Source organism: Crinia signifera, chromosome 8 (assembly GCF_055691185.1).
Source record: "Crinia signifera chromosome 8, ASM5569118v1, whole genome shotgun sequence".
In the NCBI taxonomy this organism is placed as follows: Eukaryota; Metazoa; Chordata; class Amphibia; order Anura; family Myobatrachidae; genus Crinia; species Crinia signifera.
In genome coordinates this window covers 28,363,319-28,375,985 of record NC_139224.1, presented here as the reverse complement: position 1 = coordinate 28,375,985, position 12,667 = coordinate 28,363,319, and the positions used below count along the sequence as shown (strand labels likewise).

General features: G+C 43.2%; 1 protein-coding gene across 3 annotated transcripts in view; it reads right to left on the bottom strand.

Moving 5' to 3' along the window:
* Nucleotides 1–12,667, bottom strand: part of PRICKLE2 (prickle planar cell polarity protein 2) — a 259,945-nt gene that overhangs the window by 68,867 nt on the left and 178,411 nt on the right. Inside the window, exon 1 of one of the 3 annotated variants that reach the window (XM_083156041.1) lies at nt 8,084–8,636. The exons of the other annotated variants lie outside the window; for them this stretch is intronic. The gene's annotated coding sequence lies outside the window, so the exon portion shown is untranslated. Of the gene's footprint in view, nt 1–8,083; nt 8,637–12,667 lie in introns of those variants that run through there. 3 annotated transcript variants of the gene reach the window in all.

The following is a 12,667-nucleotide window of genomic DNA, read 5'->3' as shown; positions in this document are numbered from 1 at the left end:
GGTCATAATTAAGTAACTGCAAAATGTGTTTTAAACAAGGTTAAATGTCAGCAATAAGTAATGTGGCACACCTTCAAGTGGGAATATAGCCAGAACCGGCGCCGTCTGGTCATTCGCTCTGAACCAGATCTTTGGCCAACAGAGCCTTCACTGGGTATACAAAATCCTCATCACGCCAAAAGCTATTTATTACGACAAAGGTTTAGATTTCCAAACATTTCAGAGCATAGAGGGAATATGAAAGCTTTCTAACGCTGTCATGAACAGGCTCCTGGAACTGATCCATAAATAGGATATATCCTATTGTTGTTTTGGTGACATCTGGTGATATCACATGGGCAACGTAAAACCAGTAACCCACATAGTGTATCATACAGTCATGGTGTATAGATGAAGAACATGTGCTTGCAGAACTTGACAGCAGTTAAAGGGTCCTAGAAGTAGGATACTCTGCTGGATTCCAATTAAAACCATCAGATCACCATGTGGAATCACATGCCGATTTAAGCTTCCATTGCTAATACAAGACTTGCACTAATAAGAGCGGACATAGGATTTCTTTGCTAGATACACTCATCGCCCTGAATTCCATATGAAAAACAGGGACCTTGTTGGATTTATATAGCTTTGGTTCTCTTTAATTGTAGGGAATCGATGGCCTGAGTCAAGTTAGTATGCGTAAGCTCTGATTGACACGTCTGCTGTTCTCTGTAAGCTAGATCAGGCCAATTGGTTGCCCAGGGAGATAAATTGATCCGCACACAACAGGGATCATGCTGAAGCCGGATGACGGATCAATGTAGGACAGAAAATGTGCACTGTATCCATCACGAAAAGTCATGCTGCATTTTGACGGACAACAGCTAGAGCGAAATAGCAGTATTCACAACTTATCTGCGTTGGGTAATGACAATCTAATGAACACGTGATGAGAGTGCTCTTTTCAGGCTAGTCCCGATAGATGAGTCAGCGACAGCTCTGTGCAGAACAAAAAAAGCAGTCTTGGCAATTAGCCAATCAGCAGACTGGTATTTATCTGTCCAATTGGAATCTGCCTATTGGACTGTCAGTGATAATTCCAGGTCTACTGTGGGAAAGCACAGTGCAAAGAGATAACTACAGACGGGTGAGGGTAGACTAGGATATTATTAGGGAAGCAACAGGATAATAAATGAATGAGTGTTGGGATTATGGTGGTAATTCAGACCTATCTAACACTTGCGACTACATACGGATCGTAGGGCACATTTAAGTAAAAAAAATACAGTGTCCTCGACAGGAAGATGCCGGTTGTGGGTGTCAGCCAGCCATTTTCTGGGAGTGTCAAGGAAAACGCAGGAAGGCCCAAGCGGTTTAACCACATTTGTGTTTCCGGGCTAGGCTGTGCTGCCGCAGCGGGCTGTCCTGGAAAATTTCTGGGCATACCACCAGTAGGTAGGTATGCGTCAGTGGTGCCTCCAGCTGTGTACCACTGGCGCACCACCTCTAGTGACACCCTCCTGTTGTTTCCCAACCCCCCCGACCTCCATGCTCTGATGATCGTACGTCAAAACTCCCCTGCCGCTGCTCCTGTCTCCATTCGCATTGCATCAGTGACTAGGTGGCAGGCCCCGCTCGGGGAGGTTCGGGCAGCAAGGGGATCGGGAGCGTGGTCTGCAGGTAATGCAATTTGGCCGCAAAAATTCCGGATGAGGGAGCTGGTGCATTGTTGTGGTGGAAAAAGAAACTAACCTATGAAACAGTCTGAAATTTGGTTTGGCGTTGTTTGAAAGATGGTAGTACACGATAGTAGTAAAACCAACTTTCCTCTGCAACGCCACCTGTCTTCAAACACAGGTACTTATTGATCCACCCTGGTACTTATAAAATAAGACAGATCGGGACCAATGCCCTTAATGTGGATTGTGTATTACTAATAGGTCTAATATTTGGAATGTTGCCTTTAAAATAACACAGAAGATGCTTTTACCGGTCTCAACATTTGTTTTGCAGGGTGGAAGAACTTAATTGTTAAGTGCAATGAGCATTCTTAGGCATTATTTTCTTTCTGATCTCTTAAAGAACTATATACTGTACAGCTTTTGTATATACTGGGATTATTTTTAATTCAGCCGCCTACAAATGATCAGCGTTCCGCAAGAACATAAGGCGTGCGGCACAGGGAACCTACATTTTCTGTATCATTGCATCTATTAACGAGTCATAACTGGCAATAATGCTCGCTCAGCCAATCTAGCCAGGTGTCACGCAGGGCCAGTGCACAAAGCAGAGCTTGCCGTCAGCATTAAAAACCTAAAATAAACTTAAAGTTGCTGATTATGGAGGTAGGAGCTTATGCGTTCTAAGAAACTGCACGAGTTCCTGACCTAGAGAACCGTTACATTGAATGCGCTCCTCTGCATACGACGATGCCATTGACTGCCACAGGACACAACAAGTATTCAGATAATAACAGGCTATTACTGCTCCTCACCTCATTGAGGGATAATTCAAATGTTGTGCACATAAGCAGCCACTAGATGGCGCCTGGCAGCAATTCAAGTGTTGCCATATTCAATCACACCCAGCCGCCAGTGCTGACATTACTGTTATGGTATTCCGTCATTTGACAGGCTGGTAACTGGTCAGCATATGTTCCCCACATAAAAGAAACCAACATATTTTTAAAATGAATAGCATTGGACTAATATTCTGGCTACCGATAGGCAGTGGTCTACTCTATCTATTGCTGGTCCCCTTCTGTACTCTAGGACTGGGGTAGCCAACCCTAGTCCTCGAGAGCTACCAACAGTGCATGTTTTGCAGGTCTCCTCACATAATCACAAGTGAGCTAATTAGCTCCATCTGTGTATCTTTTAAAATGTGTCAGTGATTAATGAGTGCAGCAGCTAGGTTGTCTGGAAAATGTGAACTGTTGGTAGCTCTCGAGGGCTAGGGTTGGCTACCACTGCTCTAGGACATGCAGCATACAACAATGGTCTCATGCACTCAGTATATGCATTTACTTGATTACCTTACATATTTCTCAACAGTGCCACCTCCTGGTTTAAAAAGAGAACAGCAGCATTTATTTTTTAAATTTGCACTTATTCAGCTATGATTCAGCTATGATTCTATGTACAATTCTGGAAGTACATAACTGATTTGGATTTATAATCCACTCCACCCTGCGCACCATACAATGCTGGAGTTGTGCTTAATCCCAACATGCAGACTCACAAAGTAATTTAGCAACACATGGAAAAGTGGAGCTCAGGCCAGACAGATACAACAGATCCCCTTTTAGCATCACTGACAACTGTTGCAAGAAAATAAAGGCTGCATGATCAGGCCAATAAGGGTGATCTGGGGAATCTCTGGATGACATATAAAAATGTGCCAGGTAGTAAGCCAGTTAAGCCCTGTACACATGGGGGAGCTTGAGGCGTGCGCTGAGGGAGGTGCTTAGGCACAGATCATTCAGCACACATGCCATGAACCTGCGATGTATGCGAGTGATCGGGACTGCTCATCCCTATAGGATGTACCCACGGAGCGATCCACGCCTCATTTCTAATCAATCTAGTCAGTTCACTTAGAAATAGGGCTTAAATCACCCTGTGTGTATGGCACTTATGCAGCCCACACACGCACCGATTCCAGCGTGCGTTGTGGGCTTAACTAGCACACACAGCATCGCATCGTATGCCTTGTGCATACGATGTGCATGCGATGCGATGCTATGCTAGAAAAAGCTAGTACAAAAAGTATGTGCAGCACATACTTTTTGTACTGTACGATGAGGTGCCGCGGGAGCGCGCACCCCATCGTACAGCATCGCACCGCCGGCATCGGCACGTGTGTGGGCTGCATTAGATTATTTATTGAGAGAAAGGTAATTTTGGAACAGTGCTGCAGTACTGAGCCGCTGGCTTATAGCCCTGCAGATAACTCATCACTGGGGAGCCCCACCAACTACTAGTGAGTCCCGTCGATGAAGGTTGGCAGTTGGTGTGGTTCCTCTATTTGAATTTTCAATTGAGCTGCGGAGAGGAGGATGGACTGAAGAGGAGCGAGCTGTGAGAGATGTAAGCCAGAGAGGAGTAGGTTACAGTAATCCAGGTGAGAGATGATAAGGTTGGGAACGATAGGTTTGATACTATAGCTTTCCGGGTCAGAAATGAGTGGAAGATGACACCCAGACACCAGAATCAGGATATGGATGATAGATAGGTGTTGTTATCGGAGATGCTGATGGGTAGAGGAGCGGGATACTTTAAAAAAGGTCCCTAGCGGATCTGGGAATTACTTGTGTGGGAGTGTGTCTGTATCTGCGTTGGCACCGGTGTGTTAGTGATCCCCGATGCGCTAAGAGCTACTGGGAAGGTTAGCGGCAATGACAGTCACCTAAGGAAAGGTCTTAACTGGTCTTTTAAAAGATCTGTGGGCTGTGCCTGTGGGAATTTGCACTGGACTGAATTAAAGTGCTATGGTTAAATATCAGGCTTGCCCATTCTGAATACTTCCTTGCAGTTGTACGGGTCAAGTAAGGTTTGGACAGCTGACTTATTTGCTATGCATTCCAGGGGACTGCACCACGAGTCTGGCTGGGTTCCGCTAGAAATCTGTAACTCGGAATGCTTACATCCTAAAACACAGATATTCTGATTTATCTAGATTAACAGAAATCGTATGAATGAGATCATATTACTGTCCCGCTGCATCTGGCTGTAAAAAATAGAGGCAGCCAATGAATTTCATATCACGGATAGGTCAGCATCTTATGTTTGCATCACATAATTACGGAAGATTGATCGTGTTACTGGTTTTCTGTATTTCGAAAGTTTCTTGCCAGCTCAGAAGGACTCGCGTGTGCGTCGGCCTATAGCTATAAGGCCTTGTTTGTGGTTGTACGGCATTTTGGGCTTGATTCAAACCGCCACCCTGCCAAATGCACGCCCCCCCCCCCCCCTGAGTGAATCCCCACACTAGCATGCAAGCAGATATGCACGGTTACCCAGATGCCCACTGTTTTTGTGTGCATGCCCATAATATGCTGGGCGATCCCATGCCTGCCCCCTTCCTGCCCATCCTGTTGTGAACGGCCCGGCCAGAGGGAAACTACCAGGGTTCGCACATGTAAACATCATCGAAAAAGTGCGATATACGTGGTTGTTAATCAGGACATGAGATTTGACTGAACATTGGTTACTGTAAACCTATAAAGCCCCCCTTGGGCAAAGTAATCTTAAGAGGAGAAGGCAGCTCAAAACAAGCAAGTGAAAGGTTTTTGCAGTAAATTTAAAGTGACTCAATCATCGTAGTCCTATTATATATTGTATAAGAAACTGTTAATTAAATAAATGATATGCAATACTTAAGTGTCAGGAGGATGGCAGATGTTTTTTTTGTTTTACTGATCAGTTGATTATTTTTCATTAGATTTCACTACATGTCAATACAACTCCCGATATCTACTTGTTCTCTCAGGGATTAAACACAATAATGACACCAGAGAGCTTGCATTCAGATACAATTGACCATTTGCATATGGAGACCAAAGACAAACCATGGCATTGTTTTCAGAAACCAGACTTATCTTCTCTGTTATACATTGAGCATTTTATCAATTCACGTCCAGACAGCCAATAAAACCAACACTTGCATTTGTTACCCGAAAACAAAATTCCAATAAAGGGATGTTTACGGGAAACCTATAAACTCAGGGAAACGGCGATAACCTTTTTTGTAAGTAACTTGTAAAACAACATCCTATACTTAGACCTGAACCAGCTGAATTTGAGACCGGAATCCTACCCACCCCATATGTACCCCATCTCTAATGCTGTTCATTTGTCTAATTCAGGATTGATGTCATGTTAGGAACACCCAGACTGTTAAAACAACCGATATAGATCAGGCAGGGCTGGGACAAAAGATGGGGCATAAATAGAATGTATTTCCCATAAATAAGGAATGACCAGCAGGGTTTTTTTTAATTGCCTAATTAGAAAGGTCATTGTTTTGGCTTATGCTCTTCCCAGCTGTAATGAGGAATTAATTACTGGGAAATTCATTCTACTTCCCTGTAAGAAACACGACAATTCCAGCCTTGGATCATTGCTTTGAGGGGAATGACATAAAATACAGAAATTCAGAATGAAATGCGTTTCAGTTTAATTTCCCATAGCCAATCAGTTATTGGCTTATAATTAGCCTTAGAATATTTTAAGATCACAATGCAGCTAATGTAAAGCACAAAGCATGGACAAGATACTACAAAAACATTTTTTTATAAAAAATAATTGACGTTATTGAATACATCACTTAGAATTTACAAATAAATGAAAGTTTCTAAATAGAAAATATCAAAGACAAAAATGAAAATAAAAAACACCCCCCCCCCCCCCCCCCAATTTAGGATTTAGGGATGTAGCAGTGAAAGTGGAAACAGCATTTTACGGGATATCGTATAAATTCAATGATTTGGAACAGACAACCGGCCATGAAATGATTTAAGCTGCGTGTTTGAGATTCTCTGCAAGAGTTTCTGTTCATGTGGATGTGGCCTTGAGTTTACAGGTTATCTTTTGATCAGATAATTAGTCCATGTAATTATTCACATACTGGATGAAATAGTTCCCTTTCATTGTTTTCCTTGAAATGTCCTGCACACATGGAAAACATTTCCTCTCGCCATCTACCACTACTTAACCGGGCTCCTCCTGTTCTTCATCTTCCATGAATTCTTTTTTTATTTATTTATTTTTCTCTCTCCCTGTCATAACTGCAAATGCTAAGTGAGCCATTAATTTGGTCCTGTGGTTTTTTTTTCAGAGTGTGGGTGTAATCTCCATTACAGAATCCTCATATAGAGATGTTTTCCACCAAATTGCAGAATTAAAGACGGCTTTAGCTACGCTGTGAACCTATGGAAGCCAGTTTGCCTCTAAAGGTTGAGAAAGAGTGTACAACAGTGACGGGAGGAAGATCCAGTTGCAAAATAATGTCAAACTTGCTAACTGGGAAGCTGTGACAAGAGTTAATACCGCTAAGAAATGTAACACTACCCCATCTGTGAAAGCCATTGAGGTACGATTAAGCTCCGTTTACCTAACCATTAGGAATAGGAAACAAACGGTTCGAAGGCATTTGTTCTGTCAAAAACTGCACACGTTGCAGAAGAGGAGCTGGCAGTGCCAGCGGAATACGGACTGTCATTGCAAATGTTACACAGCTGCGGAAAATGGACTGTTTTGTGTCTACCGCCTATAATGGATTTCAGGGACTTTAAGGAGGGCAAATCAATAATTATGTTAATGAGAAAACTCTCATCTTTGAAAAACAAAAACCCATAGCTTTAGAACAGGGGGGTTCTCCCACTGGGAGTCAAAGAGCCCTCGATTGCGAAATAAAAGGAAGCATTTAAATGGATAAGGGAGTGATGAATGAGCTGCACTGATGTCTGGGCGTCCAGGCAGCAAGTCAAACGGATACTAAATAAATGGAATATGCTAAACTGGACGAAGGACCGCATCTGCTGTGAATAATTATCTTGTCATTATCCTGCTGGATAGGGGAACGGGACGTGGGTCCGGAGGACAAAGTAGGATGCCCAATACCAAACAATGCCTAACCTCATTAATATCTATCCCGGCCACACAAATCACCTATATCCCCCCCCCCCCATCCCCCGTACATGGGTGGCCATACCGTACATGATGAACACATATATATATATATATATATATATATATATATACATACATACATACATATGGGATTTGTGATCTCCCTCTTTAGGTGCAGCACATACTGTAGGATAGGTTTAGGATCTATAGAAAAGCCAATGTTTTTCAGCCCTCTAATGCACAAAATACATTAGATAATCAGCAATCTATAATATTCCTTATCACTGAGTCACACAGTGCAGTTACTTTGCTATATCCTATGTCAGTCCTTATATACAAGTCTACAAAAAAAACCTTATACATGGGCTATCATTGGGTCAAGCAGCCGGACACATACATGTACATTCCTGATCCTACCCAGTGCAGTATGAAGCAGGCACTCGCCAACATAGGATAAGAAGAAACATACATACCCAGCAGCAATGCACACAATCCCCAGCTGGAGGAAGCAGCTCCTAGTCCCTCAGCGTCTGCTAGTTCTCTGTTCCATGCTGCCTACTGCTGCTCTGTGCAGCTGAGAGGCTGACAGACATTGGGAGTCACTTGTGCTGAAATGAGCAGCAAAGCTTTTGTCAAAGCCCTTTAGAACAGACCCACACACCAGGCAGGCTCTTGGCTGGGGAGAAAACTGCTATGGAAGCCATCAGCTGGACAAGTGTGATTCCTGTCCTCTCTGGCTAGTCCTTTTATTCTAATGCCTTTCAGAGAAACCTCTTTCCAGCTCTCCCCTCTGTCTTCTTCCCAGTCCACACAAAATCCAGCACACACAGTGCTCAAGAGTTATCTGTATTCCTCTAAATTGACCCTTTGTAGCAGCAGCTGCAGCAGCAAGAGCAGCAGTGTAGAGTCCAAGTTGCTCTGCAAGATCTAGCAAAGGGAACACTCTAGGAGTGATTGTCAGCTTGCAGGGCTGTGCCAGAAGCAGCAGAGCAGACCTTGTTGCAGCGGCTGCCTGTGCTGAATGCTAATGAGAACTGTGATGTCAGCAGCCAGAGTCTCTCTCTCTCTCTCTCTGCCCTGGGACATTTAAATGGTCACTGGCTGCCTCCCTATCATTCATGCTCATGCAGATCTGCCTCACCTAACAAATCCATAGTCCCTCAGCACAATCAGAGTCCCTTTAAACTGAGTCAAACATCTGGCGCAGATGCAACAATGCAGGAAGATAGTTTCTTAGACTATCTCTTTGCTCGTTGACCAGACATAGTTTCTGCATTTCTGCTTTCTATCAAACATCTGGTTTAGGTTTATTTTCCCCCATTTTTTTTTTTAATCTTAAATGCATGTAGGTTATTTAAGGCAGCGCTTGTTTGCACACTTTTCTAATTTTAATATTCCATATCAGCTCATTTCACCGGCTTTCCATTTTTCTAATTGTGCATGGGAAACATATAGATGTATTGCTCAAACGGCTTATTCCAGCCTAAATCCTATTTGTGGGCACTGCAAAATGTAATTATGGTTTGCAAGGACTGAGGGGGGCTCCTAGTATTGTGGTTACAACAGCAGCTGCCCCGAGGTAAGGTGGCGTTTAACCGGTGGTTGGTCTTGACTTTAGCTCTGCCAGATCTGAGGTTATGATACACCGCATTTAGAAAGAATTATTATAACTCGTACTGTGCAATAAGAAGGGGGATAGCAAACATGTTTCTCCTCTGATGCAACAGCGCTACTACTGGCGAACTGGTTGCAGGACATATTGTGTTTAGATACAACTTAGAACCAATAAATAACATGTAGGCATTTTCTTTTTGCCAAACTGCTAAAATGGAATTATTGCTATAAATCTAGTTAAATCAAAGCGGAAATAGAATTATTTAAAAAAAAACAAAAAAAAACAAGTGTATATGCCAGAGCGTTCTGACCTGCTGTATTTTCTGAGACTGGCAGACAAAGAGAATTACAGCTGTAGCTACACTTTATTTCCAAGTACAGCCTGTAACAATTTTGTTGACAATGTATAAAGTGGCCCAAATTACCTCTATGTATTCTTCAGAAGGCTCTCTCCGCTCTCAAGTGTCAACACCTGGGAGCAGCACGGACGTCTCAGTCTCTATTGAACAGGTTCACTGTTATACTGGGTATGGGTCATTGGGTTGACCGACCAAAGGTCGACACACATTGCATCGACCACTGATGTCTGACATGGCGTTAGATCGACACCTCAAATAGTTCGACCTGCCTTAGGTCGACCTAGGTGGAAGGTCAACCCAAGCATTAGGTCGGCAATGGATTAGGTTGACAGTCAAAACGTCGATATGGGTTTTTCACTTTTTTATGTCCCGAATGTCGACATGGGCACCGCGTCCCCTCGCATTTCTTGATGCGCTCGCCATGCTTCGGGCACGGTGCCTCACGGTGACTGGGTGCTGCACAGCTCAGTAATTATATGGTCCCCATGTCTGTGCTCCTCATTAGAGTACATCTAGTTTATATATATCAGTACTGTTACTGGCTGTGCAATCACCATGTGGCGCCGCTGAATGGCTGCCTGGGTACTGCACAGCTCGGTAAATATGTTCCCCATGTCCGTGTCCCTTATTAGAATGCGTCTTGTGCATATCTGTATGTGTGATGTACATTTGTACTGCCATTGTTGCCTGTTCCTTGTACTGATAACCCTTTGTATTGCAGTATGTGCATTGTTATTTTTATTGTCTGTAAAGCGCCTTGAGTCCTGTTGGAGAAAGTGCGCTATATAAATAAAACTTACTTACTTACTTACTTACTAGGCTCGGCACACTATTCTGTTCTCCCTCCATGCCCTAGTGGATGGTAGGGCATGAAATACCGCTTGTCGGCACATAAAAAAGTGAAAAACCCATGTCAACTTTTTGACTGTCGACCGAATGCTTGTGTCAACCTTCCATCCATGTCAGCCTACGGCATATCAACATGTCGTCCTTCAGTGGTAAACCCAATGCATGTAGACCTTTGGTGTGTCGACCCAACGACCGTATACTGTTATACTTTATAGCCCTTAAAGATATCTCAATATATCACGAGGTGTGTATGCCTCCAGCTACGATGAACGCTCCCACAGGTGGCTAATGACCCCAGTCGTTACCTGTGCGTGTAAAGACAAGGCAGAATATCATTAACGAGGGCTATGCTGCGGAGTTCAGCATGCCCCCCCCCCCTGAATTGGCAACTTTGTATGCACTTGTCTGGCGGAGCTATTCAATTGATTTGCAGATGGGCAAATGTGGCATGAGGTCATTACATGTCCTGCCCAAACGCACAGGGTCTAATCCCATCTAAACTATTGGGCGCTGCTGTTTGGGTGCCCAAAAACATATCCTTTTGAGCATTTCTGCTCACAACCTCAACCTGTGAGCAGAAATAATGTCCACTTACAGTGCCACATATTACTTACGGAAGCCCAAATACAGTGCAGAGTGAATTCCCCCATATGCGCCTGATTCAGAGGTGAACATGGCTGGGTCTTTTGGCGGTTACCTGCCTGTGACTATGCAACAAAGCCTTCCCTGTTGTAGAGCCGTCAGTATGGATATGCATGCACTGAGACACCCACTATAGATACCGTTATTAGCGCCCGCTGCATCCTGTAACACTTAATATGTCGACACCCTATGTCGGCATGCAAACAGGGTCAAAAAGTCGACATGGAAAAGGTAGTCAGGACAAAAGGTTGCAGGTATAAAATGTGTTATTTTGTACTAGTTTTACTTTTAATATTCAGGCTGAAAAAATTCAATTTCTTGATGTAGAAGTCTCTATTGTTCAGAATCAGTTTGTTACTAATCTGTACAGTAAACCTACGGACTGTAACAGTCTACTGTCCTTCTCAAGTCACCACCCAGTGCCACTTAAGAAGGGACTGCCATATTCTCAATTTCTTTGCGTTCATAGAATATGTAGTAATACTAGTGATGAAAATCAACAAATGGATCCATTTGCCACTCTCACCGGCACACATAGAATGATTAATCAGACAGCCCTGTTTCTGGCTGTAGACGGGTGATTATCCTGGACAGCACACAGCGCTCTTCCGGTTTCTGCACGGTGACGGTGGTGGGGGAGGTTCACAGATCACTTGTATAAAGGTAAGCACTGCACATCTTTCTATATCTGAAGATGGTTAATAAACCGAAACGTTATTATATCTGAGCTCTCTGAGTCAGTTTATTTGGAGATAGACACGAGTGACGCCCATTTACACTACTGTACCTTGGTCATCAAACCGGGGAAGGCACCGTGCAAGCTGTCTACACGTTTATTATTGGAGTGCCGACCATCACTATACTGCTATATATATATATATATATATATATATATATATATATATATATATATATATATATAAAAGAGAAAGGAAAAAGCGCACTAATGAGTAAGTAAAAGGTAACAATTTTACTATGCAAAATAAGCTCACATACATCGAGGATTAAAACAGCAAGCTTGCCAGCAGTTGGTATAGTATCAGCCCAACACAGGGAAGACGGCAGGAGACTGGAGGAGAGAACACCGCTGGAGACGGCGCCCACACTGGACAGTTCAGAAACCGCCACACCGAACACAGAATGCTGTACGCTGGAAGGGGATGGACCAGGTAACGTCAATGCATCAGGATCTCAGCACGCTCAACGAGTTTCATCACCAAACGGACTTCGTCAGGGGGTGTATAAATATATATATATATATATATATATATATATATACTGTATACACACACAAACACACACACACACACACACACACACACACACAAACAGTTCTGCTAAAATGTAATCAACTAATACAAACAATAAATCAACACCAATAATGAGGTTGAATAGAATATGGGTGTATAGGTGTGACAAATTACACACTCCCTAGGCATAAGATAACTTTTACAAGTGTGTCCCACCTTGGAAGACATTAGAATGTACGCCCAGTCACACAGTGCTCTTCATTAATACCTGTATGACACAGACTTTCTCTTGTTAAACTAGTACTATACTAATGGGTTAGGTAACCAGTGGCTTTTTAGTTGT